This window comes from Ochotona curzoniae, unplaced genomic scaffold (assembly GCF_017591425.1).
Source record: "Ochotona curzoniae isolate NIBS_2020 unplaced genomic scaffold, NIBS_Ocur_1.0 contig_43, whole genome shotgun sequence".
Classification (NCBI taxonomy): domain Eukaryota; kingdom Metazoa; phylum Chordata; class Mammalia; order Lagomorpha; family Ochotonidae; genus Ochotona; species Ochotona curzoniae.
Genome location: NW_024466218.1, coordinates 1514244 through 1527207, shown reverse-complemented (window position 1 = coordinate 1527207; position 12964 = coordinate 1514244). Strand labels below are relative to the sequence as shown.

Here is a 12964-nt window from a genome sequence, read left to right as displayed (position 1 = left end):
CCTGCCCCCTAAGCCACCTGCCCAGCTCTCTTGACCGGCAATTCTTTGCGTCCTAAAACGTTAACTCGCTCCACAAAGCATCCAGATCTTTAAGCAACGTACATCCTTGTCCCCACAAGCAGCATCCCGGGCTCGGAAAGCTTGTCATCCTTTGACGCCTTTTTCCGTGTCAGAACCCCACTGACGGTGAGCGAGGCGAGGGCGCTCCCGCCGGGAAGAGACCCGCCCAGGGCCTCGGTGCGGTCCCCTCGCGGGCCACGCTGCCGCCCCGCGCCCCGTCCCTCCCGGCCCGCAGGTACCGAGCGCGGGAGCCCGGGACAAGCCGCCCGGACAGCGTCCGAAAAGCGCGCGGGGCGAGCGGCGCCTGCGCGGGGCGGGCTCGGCGCCGGGAGGCGTTCCCCTGAGCGCGCGCGGGAGACCCGGACACAGTCGGCTGCGCGAGCCCGCTTCCCGCCGCCCGTCCGCTCCCACCTCGCCCAGCCCGCGCCCAGCCCGCTTCCTCGGACGCTGGCCCAGAGCCCTGCGGCCACCCCGGCTCCGAGAGCCAAACCTGTTGGCCGGGCGTGCTGGTCCACACCGGAAGTCGCCGCAGCGCACTCCGGTTAGGGGAGAAGTTTCTTCTTTTCTCACAGCTTCCAAGATGGGCCGGAGAGCCTCGAGAGCCCCAGGAGGGGGGACTGCGGGGGAAGCAGGCACCCTCCTGGGGCTGCGGAGGGAGGGACGGCCGCGGCTTCGCTCCACTTCCCGCCCGGCTGCCTCAGCCTCAGGCGGGGGCGGCCTGCACTTCCCGGGGGTGGGCGAAGGCCCGAGGGCGGCCGGCCGCGCGCCGAGATGGCCGGCCCCGCCCCCGCGGGCGCCCTGCCGACGTCACGCGGGAGTTCTCGTCGCGTCACGCCCCTTCTGGGGCAGCAGCCCTCTCCTCAGGCCCGCGCTCGGTGCAGAGCCGGCCGGGGCTCGTCGCCCCTTCTCGGGCGGCAGCCATCTCCGCAGGCCGGCGCTTTGGGACAGACCCTGCCTTTCTAAGGAAGGTGGCCTGAAGGGAATTGCAGCCGCCGAGGGAGCGCGAGGTCCCTGATAACAGTGTGTGTGTGTGTGGCGGTTACCTTAAGTGTGTGCGACTGAAAACGCAGGTCAGGGATTGTCTCCTGCGTGACGGGACCCGATGGAGAATAAAATTGGTCCGCTCGGGAACGGGCGCGGACTGAGCGACCACAGTTCTCGGCTGTATTACGTCATTACCTGCGGTTGAGCGATGCAACCTGACAGGTCTGGTTGGCCACGCCGGTGTCTCAAAACGGTGTTTTTATATTTTGTTTTGCTGAGGTGAAATGGAAAAGTTCTCCCAAACCTGAAATGAGAAGGAATCAGAAACGACCCACATTATTTGTTGGAGCAGCATACTGTTGAGGGAATGTTTTCCCAAGCCAGGCACATTTTCTTTTGGTTGTTTAATAGACTGAGTGTGTTGTGCCATTTATCTTGATTTTCTAAATTTTTTTAGACCATTAAAAGTACATACTTTTTTGGTAGTACTTGTAAGACCTGGGAGAAAGGCTGGGGGTCTTATTATAAACTTAAAAATGAAGCACAGTGGCAGAAATACAAAGCATAAAGGTAATTTGCCCCACCGTCCCCGATTGGAAAGGATGGCTCAATATCCCGACTTCTTGGAATTGGCCAATAAGACGTCTATTCTAGCACTGCCCTTCATTGCCCTGTGATACTGTGCATTCATTTCCAAGTCTTGTGAGGCATCATAACGCTTTTTAAAGGTTTGTAGTGGAAAGGGGGAGTTTTGTTAGAAATGCAGAGAGCTAACCATGAGTGTTGATTAACAGCCTCCAGAAGGAACAGTGTTCTTGCAAGGAAAACAGGGGAATGCCTTAGCCTGTCCCTGATGGCTTCCACCAGGCTCACACCCAACCCATTTGTAGAAGTCAGACTCTAAAAGACTGACTTGACACTTCTGCCTGAATCTCCAACATGCAATCCATTGCCAAGTCCTATCTTATCAATCATCTAAACCCATCCTCTGCCCTCTGGCTTCATAATCCAGAGTAGCCTTATCTCTTCCCTAAATTACGTTTACCCAACCAGCTGTCTCACCTAACCCTTTGTCTTTAAGTTGTGCTCATAAAACTTGAGCATCTAGTCCTGATTTATGTGTATATTTGATTTTTTTAATTGTATGCATGTATTAGTTGGAAGCTGGTACATTTTACTGAGTTCCATGCTCTGGAAGCAGACCTGCTCGGTTTAGATCCTGCTCCAGTAGTTTCCTAACAGTGACCATGGCCTTTCTGCTTAATTTTTCTGTCTCTTTTTTTTTTTTTTTTACTTCTACTTGTAAAATGAAATTAGTGAGAATATCAGCTTGACAGAGTATGAAAATCAATAACACATGTAAACAAATTTATAGTGTTTATGTACATAGTCTATACTTAATAAAAGCTAGCTGTAAGTAGCACTTTGGTGCTAATACACTGAAATTTTGTTAAACTTTAAGGACATTTTTTGAAAGATAAAAAAAGGAGAATAGAACATCTCATCTCGAGGTATACCTACCTTGAGATCACTTTTCTAAATCTGTGATTTTGAAAAGTAAACCTGATACTGTCGCTGCTTCTTAAATCCCTTCAGTGGCTTCCTGTAACGGATGAAAGCCCCGTTTGTACTGCTGGAACTGACTCTGCAACTTAGTTTGCAAACAATTTCCATCCTGTGGCCTCGCTGGCTTTTCTAGTATCTGCCAAGCGATTGCATTCTCCTGCCATTGCCTGTAGTTCCCCACAAACCTACCTTCCCCTTTACCTGCCTACATACTGTAATCATCTTGTTATCTTTTTCCTTTAGTTCTACAAGATGCTCTTGTAACACCACACATATCTCCCATGTGTTACCTCGTACTGTTTTAGTTGTTTAGTCTCTCCAGTAGACTAAGTTTCTTTAGGCCAAAAACCATATTTTATTTGTTTTTATCTCCAGAAACTAATCAAGTGCCTACCAGTGTCAGTACTCTGTATAAATGAATGAACTGGGCATCTCTTGGTGGATTTCTGTTTTTCATGTAAGTGACAATCTTTGAATATGTGCAAAATTCTTAGTCTTTTAAAATTAGACTTTATAATGACTGGTTGAACAGTGGGATGGTGGATGTATTCATAAATTTTGTCTCCAGCAAAGAGCTGTAAGATCCATTTGATGAAAAAAATTATAAAATCCCAAAGATCTGCTGAAAAAAAAATCTTTACCAGAGAAAATTACATTGGACAACTAGGCGTCTCTTCTGATAACTCCACAGCCTTTTCCATTTTGGCATGTTTAGGTAGTGAACACAGCCATGAGTGTTAGATAGGTGATGGAACAGAGCTGCTTTCCATCCAGACCCAAGTTAGGGCTCTAATGTGTGTCAGGCCCTGCACTGCCACCTTCAGGCCTGGGCCTTCTATGTCCCGGCACTGCTATTGGAGGCCTCCAGTTAGCATGCTTGACTTAAACATAAAGTGTATGTTTCATATGTTTAATCACAACTTTAAAAACTGTGTGATGGCAGACACCCTAACCTCCTGATTGAACAAGAAAATTATGCTCAACAGATGTTATCTTTTAAATTTCTCTTTGCCTTTCTCAACTCCATGAATTTGGTGAAGCATTTTTCAGATTAAAAATACAACTGAAATCCAGCCACTGCTCACCAACTCACTGCATGCACCTGGTTCATGTCAATCAAGCAATGGCAATAGCCTCTTTAAAAAAATCAATTATCTTTTGGCTTCCTCTATTCTACCCTTACAGTGTATTCTCTAATGGTAATCAGAGTGGCTCTTTAAAGGTTTGTTGAAACATCACTTTCTCCTGCCCAAAATATTCCAGGATCTTCTCATTACCTTGGATTTAAACTCCTTTCCAAGGAGTCAGAGCAAATCCGTCACTGTTTGCTACTGATGCTATCTCCTAAATGTAGTTTGGACTTTGTGCTTTTCTTTCTACCTCACTCATATTGGGTTTTGACGTGACAGCCTCTTTGCTTCCTGTCTTCTCCCCAAACGAGTTTCCATACAGTTGCTCCAGATGCAACCCATTATTTCTTTTTTGTTTTTAAGATTTATTTATTTTTACTGGAAAGGCGGATGTACAGAGAGGAGGAGAGACAGAGAGGAAGATCGGCATAGCATTGGCCGTTGCATTCACTTGGGGAGTGAATCATCGGATGGAAGATCCTCTCTGTATATCCGCCTTTCCCATAAAAATAAAAATAAATCTTTAAAAAAAAATACCACAGAGGAAAAAAAAATACCACAGAGACTGTCCATATTTTCTACTATATGTTCAGTCAATCCTAAAATGCCACTGAAATAGTTCATATTTCTACCATATACTTTGCCCTTTCCCTGTAGTAACAGGAAGCTGCTTTTATTCCTGTCTCCTCCCCTTTGCTATTTCTTTGTCTTGGCTCATGTAATCCATTTATCTTGCCGGTATCTCCACCCCCATGTTTTTTACACGTCACTTTTCTTCTTACCCTGTAAGACTTGGGTCATACCTCTTCCTGGAGACTAACCTGACATCTCTCTTCACTCTTTCCTGTCTGCTTCCATTAATGCCCCCACCCCATCCTTTTACAGCATATTTTTTAACACTGTACTTAGGGACATTATAATAATTTTTATGTTTTTTATCTTCAAATAGAGTGGACTTCTTCATATCAGACACCATGCTTTATAATGTTCAGGTTTTTAAAAATGCTTAGCATAAAACTAACTCATAGAATCATAAATAATTTTGAATTTCCTAGTAACCAAAGAAAATAAGGAACAGGTGAAATTAATTTATATTTTACTTAATTTGCCTAACATTTACATGTAATCAATTAAAAGTTAATAAGATTTTCTATATCCTTTTCCTTCACATTTGTCTTCCAAATCTCATGTGTGTTTCACCTCAATGGCATATCTCAAAGCAGACTAGCCACATTTCAAGTGTTCAATGCCACACATGAACAGTGGCCACTGGATTGATCAATCATATATAATAAACAAATAGATATTCAAAGGGAAATTAAGGTTTTGTGATTTATCCAAAAACAAGATGGATTTGGCAGTAGGATCCCACTATTTCTGACATTTGTGCTGGATGTTTCCCAGCTCTCTCCCATTTCCCGCTCACCCCTCTAATTGAGGGCCTGAGTAGGTTGTTAAACCCATTACCATTTACATCGTATCTTCTAGCGCCTATAGCACAAGCCCACACTACTGGTAAACTGAGGTCAACTGTTACTTGGGCAGTCAGAGCTAAATAACAGGACAAAGGCTGAGAGATGAGGGGAGGAAAAGTTCTAAAACAAAAGAAAGTGTTAATTGTCAGTATTTCTGCCAGCTTAAATGAACCCTTGATTTAATTCTTAAAAACTTGTTTACAGTAATTAGTAAGTGATGTTTGTGGGTGGGTGAATACATCATTCAGTGATCTTGCTGCTTGTGCCAAAATGCTTTGTTTATGATTAGCCTTGATGGTGCCAAGATTCCAGTTAGGTTGAACTGTTTTATAATTGTTTTTAAATATATTTAACATTCATGGAGGATGTCAGTAACACAGTTTTTATTTTGACAGTCTTAAGGGTTCATTCAAGTACCTATAATAGACATTTAAGATTACACATTACTTTCCAATTACAGTAACTTCATGTAATCTGTCCAATTTCTAAGATAAAGAAGCTTTATTTATTTTGATCCTTAGTACAGATACACTGTATTTAATAACATCTTTATTTCCCTCCATAAGCTGTTAGAGTCATTTTTTGTTTGTTTTTGTTGACTGAGCTACTTCATTTCACATCAGTAATTGGTAATGTTTTACTGGATATATAGTTTGCCCAGTTTTAGAACTATCTCTTTATGCTTGATGAAAAAGTTTATTCATAATTTCCCCAGTTTAAATGATAATAGTCTGTTAAAAAATGTTATTGACCTGCTCTTTACATAATGATCTATCATTGGTGGAAGAGGACATCTGTTTCTTCCAGGTCATTTATTTGTAATGCAATGGCTTTTTGAGCAGTGTTTCATATCTGTGCATACTGTAGGCTTATGAAGCCAGGAATTCTGTTATATGTTTAGCCTAGTAGACTTTCTCTGTAGTGCTGGCACTTAGAAGAAACTCAGAACTGAACTGCTGAAGCAATGATAAAAATTTAGGAGTGATAACTAAAACTATAGGGAAACATTTGTTATTTGAAGAATTATGGAAAACAAGTCTTTACCGTTTTATCCAGTCATTTAAGTATTCTGCATTGCTCTGTGTAGATATGTGTAATGCTACCATGACAGAAACTATGGCAATAATATTTATTTACAATAATGGAAAATATTATAAAAGGTTAGTTGTAGGGACAAGTCACTGCAGTTGGAAGTCTGTTCATTAAAACATTCTTTGATAGGTTCATGAGAGCAAACATGTTTATTATACATTATTTTGTCTACTAAAAAAATAATGATTCATATCTTCATGGTAATTTTTCCATTTGTGAATTGATTATTTGATGCTGGTAAACAGTTGTGTAGTACACTCACAACTTAAAATAAAAAATGTATCTCCAAACCTTATAGACTTAATTATTTTTCTGTCTTTTCCTGTCCTAATTATGATTAAGGAAAGTGAGCTTTGTTTGAAATATTTTGCAGCTGGCATTGTGATATAGTGGGTGACACAAGCATCCAGTATGGGCATCATTTCCCATCCTGACTACTCTACTTGCATCCCACCCAGGAAGAGCGGTACAGGATGGCCTAAATGCTTGGGCTCCTGCCACCCATGTGGGAGACCAAGGCAGAGCTTTTGGCTCCTGATTTCATCCTAGCCCAGTCCTAGCTGTTGCAGCCATTTGGGAGTAAACCAGCAGATAGAAGGTCTCTGTCTCTTCCTCGTTTTATGGGTGCCTCTGCTCCTCCCTCTGTAAGTCTCTCAAATAAGTTAATTAATTTAAAAATAAATAACAGGACCTGACACAGTGGTCTTATGGCTAAAGTTCTCGTTTTGCATGGGCCAGAATCCACTATGGGCTCAGGTTCGAATCCTGGCTGCTCCACTTCCCATCCAGCTCCTTGCTTGTGGCCCAAGAAAGCAGCAGAGGATGATCCAAAGTCTTGGGACCCTGTACCCACGTGCAAGACCCAGAAGAAGCTCCTGACTCCTGGCTTTAGATTGGCTCAGTCCCAGTCATTGTGGCCACTTGAGAAGTAAACCAGCAGACTGAAGATCTTTCTCTCTGTCTCCCCTTCATTCTGAAACTCTAACTTTCCAATTTAAATAAGTAAATATTTAAAAAGCAATACTAAAGAAATAGCAAAGTATTTGAAGGGGGGCATTGTGGTTCAGTGGGAGTAATCTGCTAATTGGAATGCCCACAACTCGCATCAGATTGACTGGTTCAATCTGTTTATCAGTTTATCAGCTTCCAGTCCAGCTTCCTGCTGATGCGCCTGGACACAGCAGATGATGGCTCAAGTATTTGAACCCCTGACTCACATGTGGGAGACCTGGCTCCTGGCTTCAACTCGACCCAGCTCTGGTGTTGGGGACTTTTGGATTTCATAAAAATAAATGTGTAAATAAATAACCCATTCTGGATTTCAAATAAATAATAAATAACTTTATTTAAATAAGTATTTTAAAAATAAGTAAATAAGTGACTTTTAAATTTTTCTAATCCATATGTTACTCTAAGGAAATTTTGATAGTTACTCTTCTAAATTTAAGTATAAAAATGTTTTCACTCAGAATTCTTAGATCCTGAGTTTTATTGAGTACATTTTCATTTTTGGTTAAATTTTAAATTGAAACATTTAAAATCTTTACTGATTTTATGTTTTAATTCAGTTCACATGCTTTATTATAGTTTGTTTTATAGACTGTTTAGGAATATTTGGTAAAATAGATTGGCTTCATCCTCCCCAAATTCAGTAGAGTTTTTTATATATGCTGATCAAATACTCTGGCTTATTAACAACAGTCTTGGTCACTGCTTGTTGTTCAAATTTAATTATTAGTAGGGTTCCAATTTATTTTAAGAATATTCTGGTTTGGTTGATAAATCCTATGCTGAAAAGCTTTAAGAAATTTGAAATACAAACTAATTAAAAAGGGAAGATTTCAGTGCTGTTTTGTAGTTGGGAATATTTCCTTCTCATCTGTATACTGGCCAATCTGAACTATTTTTTGATTATAGATAATATAAACTGTAAAATAATTGCATTTTAAAATTTGTTGATAATACTCCAAAATTCCCATGAATTAAGAAGTGAGTTGTTTAATACTAACAGGACATTAATTCAAGAACAATCAAAATTTAAAAGTTACTGGTGTAAAGATAGATCAGGGACAGTTTTCATCTTTTCACAGAGATGGGAAATTTTCGATTAACAGTTTATGAACACATTAGGGGATCCAACACTTCAATCCTGGTTCCAGTTTCTGATGTCACACACATTCCATACCTTTTCTTTAGTACATTGCTGTTTTTAAACAAAAGAATCTATTAAAGATTAATTTTTAAAAATTTAATGTTTTTGAGAAAGTAAGGTTTCTGAATTTTAACCAAAAACTGCTACCTAAAGATCAGTTTGCAGTCCTAGGAGATATTTCTATTTACTTTAAAACAAATTGACATTGTAAGAGGCTACTAAAAGGACTTTATGATTTGATAGGAATTTAACTTGTCTCATGATTGAGGAACAGAAAATAAACTGATCTCTCAGTCTGAGTTCAAGTAAAGTGCCTGTTGCAAACCATCCAGGTTAACTTTTTAGACTTTTTTTTAAGTAATTTTATTTTGTTTTAATTTGGGCGCATGTTTTTTTTTTATTATTTGTCTTATAGTGGGTATGTGTATTTAAGAGATATATTAACTGCTAATGGGATTAGCAAAAATGCTTATACTTGATTTCCTAGCTCTGAGTTTTGGGTTCACTCATGTACTAAGTTTAAAAATAATTACATTGAAGCATTGAAGCATTAGCCTAGCAGTTAAGATGGAGAGGACCTGGCTTTGGTACCCAGCTCTGCTTCTGATTCCAGCTTCTTACAAGTGCAAATCCCATGAAGCAATGGTGATTTCTCAAGTAACTGCATTCCTGCTGCCCTCCCGGAAGACCTGGGCTGATTCCTGCCTCTGGGCTTCAGCAGTCCTAGCCAGGAGGGTGCTGCAGGCATATGAAAAGTGAACCAGTGGATGAAATCTCTCTTTCTTCCCCTCTCTTCCTCTCTTACTGTCCCCATGTCTCAAATTAAAAAAAAAAAAAAGTAATAAGCAATTCAAAAGGACTTGAATTATGCTCAGTCACATAAGAAACCAGAGAATGAAGTGCACCTAAAACAGTGTGATGATGTTCTGCAATCAGTGATTGGCATTTAATATTCTCCCCAGCCTAAGTTTACTGTGACATGTGTCCTGAGCTAGGAGGGAGGACAAGACTCAAGCCCTAACTCTGATTGTGTACATGTTTCCTCAAGGAATCTTTTATCTTCAACTGAAAGATGAGAATATTGATACTTACTGTGCCCAAAAGGGTGGTTGTAAGAATGGAAGTGTATATTTGAAGTTTCTTAAAGTTGTCTTCATCAAGTTTGAAGTTGGTGTTTGGGAACGGAGTGGCAGCCAATATTTCAGGCAGAAGGCATTTGAAAAGGTTCTGCTGGGGGGAATCCTTGTGAGTTCTAGAAACTTCAGGTGTGTAATAAGGTAGCTGTATGCATTGATACTGAAAAAGGAACAGCAGTCGCAACATGTGCTGAATGCATTTTATTTATTTATTTATTTGAAAAACACAGTTACAGAGAGAGGAGGAAAGACAGAGATATTCCTGTCTGGATTCACTCTCCAAATGAACTCAATAGCCAGAACTGAGCTGCTCTGAAGCCAGGAGATAGGAGCTTTCTCTGGGACACCCCCGGTAGGTACAGGAGCCCAAAGACTTCAGCCAACCTCTGGTGTTTTCTCAGGCTATTAACACAGAGCTGGATTAGAAGCAGAGTAGCCAGGACTCAAACCGATACCCATATAGAATGCCTGTTCCACAGGCAAAGACTTAACCTGCTACACCATGGCATGAGCCCTAATTTTTAATTCTAATCTTATTGAGTAAACATCTTCTCTGCTTTGGTTATCAATGTAGTGATGATAATACACACACACACACACACACATCTTTCAATTATATCAACAATCCAGTGATACATATTTCCAACAAGCTGTGTAAATATGTATCCAAATAATGTGAGAAACTGCTATTTAATGGTTAATTTGTTTGAAAGTAATAGCTGATCAGATACCTTCAATTGCTGAAGTTGTATGGTCATACAAAATTGTTGAATTGGTATCAAGTTGTGAAAGATACATAATTATGGAAGGGATTAAATTATAATTTGTTAAATGCATGTATTTTCTCATGTGATGTACCTAATTAAGTTTAGGCAAGCCATGTCATATGGTTGCTTCAGGGAATTTAAAAGATCTAGCCTGACAGCTAAAGTGTATAGAAATGAAAGACAGGGGCCAGCATTGTGGCAGAGAGGGTAAAACTGATTTAAGTCTTTGCTGCTCTACTTCCAATCCAGCTCACTGCCGGTGTGTCTGGGAAAGCAGCAGCAGATGGCCCCAGTACTTTGTCCTCTTCCCCACATGGGAGACCTGGAAGAAGCTCCTGGTTTGTAGCTTCAGTCTAGTCCAAGTATGGTTGTGGTGGGCATCTGGGAGTGAACCAGATGAAAGATCACTTTTCTTCTGTCTCTTCCTCTCTGTAACTCTTTCAAATAAATAAATCTTATTTTTTTTTCAAAAAGAAAAATAAAACTAGTTTGTTTATGTCAGAAATTTGTGGTTATAAGAAATACTTTCTTTTACACTGATTATTGATCTATTCAACCTCAAGTTCTAGCAGGGGAATGTTGATGTCTTGTTAGCTGATCTGAACTAATGTAGTGAAGGCCTGAACATAGTTGGTTCCTCCTCTTGAAAATGGTATCTGGAGGTAGGTGTTTGGCCTCGTGGGATGCCTGGATTCCAGTTGGAGTACCTGCTGCTCCCAGTCCCAGCTTCTGCTAATGTGCAAGCTGGGAGGCAACAGGTGACAGCCCAAGGCCCTGGGTCTCTGTCACCCACTTGGGAGACCTGGCTTGGGGTCCTCAATCCTAGCCTCAACCTGGCCAGGTCCCAGCAGTTTGGGAGAGTGAACCAAATGATTTAGCTTTTGCTTTCTCTCCCCATCTGTTTTCCCCTTAAATAAAGACAGACCTTTAACTTCATTTAGCAAAGTGTTTCTCCACATTTTCTTATTGCTGTGTACTGTGCAGTTCTGTTTGCCTATTTCATCCTTCAGTTAATCAGCTGCTTTACCTTTTAAGTTATCCCAAAAAGTCAGCTGTTATTCTAATAGAATGGAAATATGATGTGCTCTGCCAGATTTTTTTATTAGCACCTGTTTCTTCCTCACTTTCTCTTCTGTTCACGTATTATACAAAAAAATGATTATTTGCCTAATTAAGACACATGGCTATTCAATTTTTCTGCTTTAAATCTGTTTGACTAGAACTCTAGTATAATGCATTCTTCACAGCGAAACTCTAGGATCACATGATGGGTTATAATGAATTACTTCTTGTAACCAGACCCTCTTGGACACAGTCCAAAATAAACTTGTACTATTCAAAATTTTGTGTTTCACTATAATAAGAAGTGTTAGTTGGGGTACGATGTAGTTAATCTGTTTTTACTATAATTTTACTAATGTAAGTTTAAATAATGAAGTCTTTGGATCAGTGCTTAACATACAAGTATTTATAAAGTACATACTAATTGTTCTTTTTGCTGCTGTTTGGCCCTTTAAAGATTGGCAGCCAAATTCAGGAAATGAATTGTAGCTTATTAGAAAATACCTTTCTCACAGAAGATTAAGTTTCAGTGCATCTCAGGTTTTGTGGGAATGAATCAAACACAAAATAGGCTGAAGTTCCTTACTTTCCATTTAAAATTACTGAATATTTCTTGATCCCTGCTTGTAACAACCGTTTTAGTGGCAACCAGATGAATGCAGGTGAGACCTGACAGCTTCCCATCTGATGTTCTGCCCTAGGGGATTCTCCGAGTTTAATGGATACAAGTGTAATACAACTTGAAACTGTAAAAAATTAGCAGTCCATGAGGCCAACCTTACCTGATAGAAGTCAGAACCATTGGATAAATGCCCTTCCCATGTGTTGTCTGGCATGAAATTCTGAGGTCATTTTATGGCTCTGAAGAGCATACTGGGCTTGAGCCCTATTCGATCGTAGTGAGGAATGCACTCAAAAATGCACTGCTGTGTTGGCTTTCTTTCCTGCCTTGTTTCCTTTTAGTAATCTCTCACTCCTGTTTCTGGGATGACCTCCCAAATAAGGAATCTGTACACAAGCCAGAGGATTTACAATCTACTTTCCTTGGAGAACCAGACCAACAGATTAAGAAAGAGAAAATGAGATTCCATTCACTACTTTTGAGTTACTAGTGGGAAATTTAGCTTTGGGGAGATTATAGGCATGGATGGCATAATCAGATTAATTGTGCAATCTTCAGGGTTTTAATAATGACCTAAGCTTTGTCAGGTATTTAAGTTTTTTCTAATAGTGCCGGTGGGCTGGACTTAAAGGAACTCTTGTTAGGAGTACAACTTCCAAAATAATAGCTATCTGGTTACTTTTTTTAGACTTTATGTCTTTAATATAATGAACTAAAATATTCTGTTTTCCGTTTAATTTTTGACTTTTAGCAATGTTGAGATTAATTCTGAATTATTCAAATTAGGTACTTAGATAGAAATAATTCTAAACATTTAAAACTTGTTATTCAAACTTGTAGTTGTTTGTGGTAGGCATATCTAAGTGTTTGAATGTAAATTCAAGTTAATTATTAATGATACCAAGGTTGAATTGTTTA

At 40.2% G+C, this 12964-nt stretch overlaps 1 protein-coding gene across 1 annotated transcript in view; it reads right to left on the bottom strand.

Moving 5' to 3' along the window:
- The window catches only part of RBBP8 (RB binding protein 8, endonuclease), a 57619-nt gene extending 56908 nt beyond the window's left edge, over positions 1-711 (bottom strand). Inside the window, exon 1 of the mRNA XM_040984792.1 lies at positions 551-711. The gene's annotated coding sequence lies outside the window, so the exon portion shown is untranslated. The remainder of the gene's footprint in view (positions 1-550) is intronic.
- Between the last annotated feature and the right edge of the window lie 12253 nt (positions 712-12964).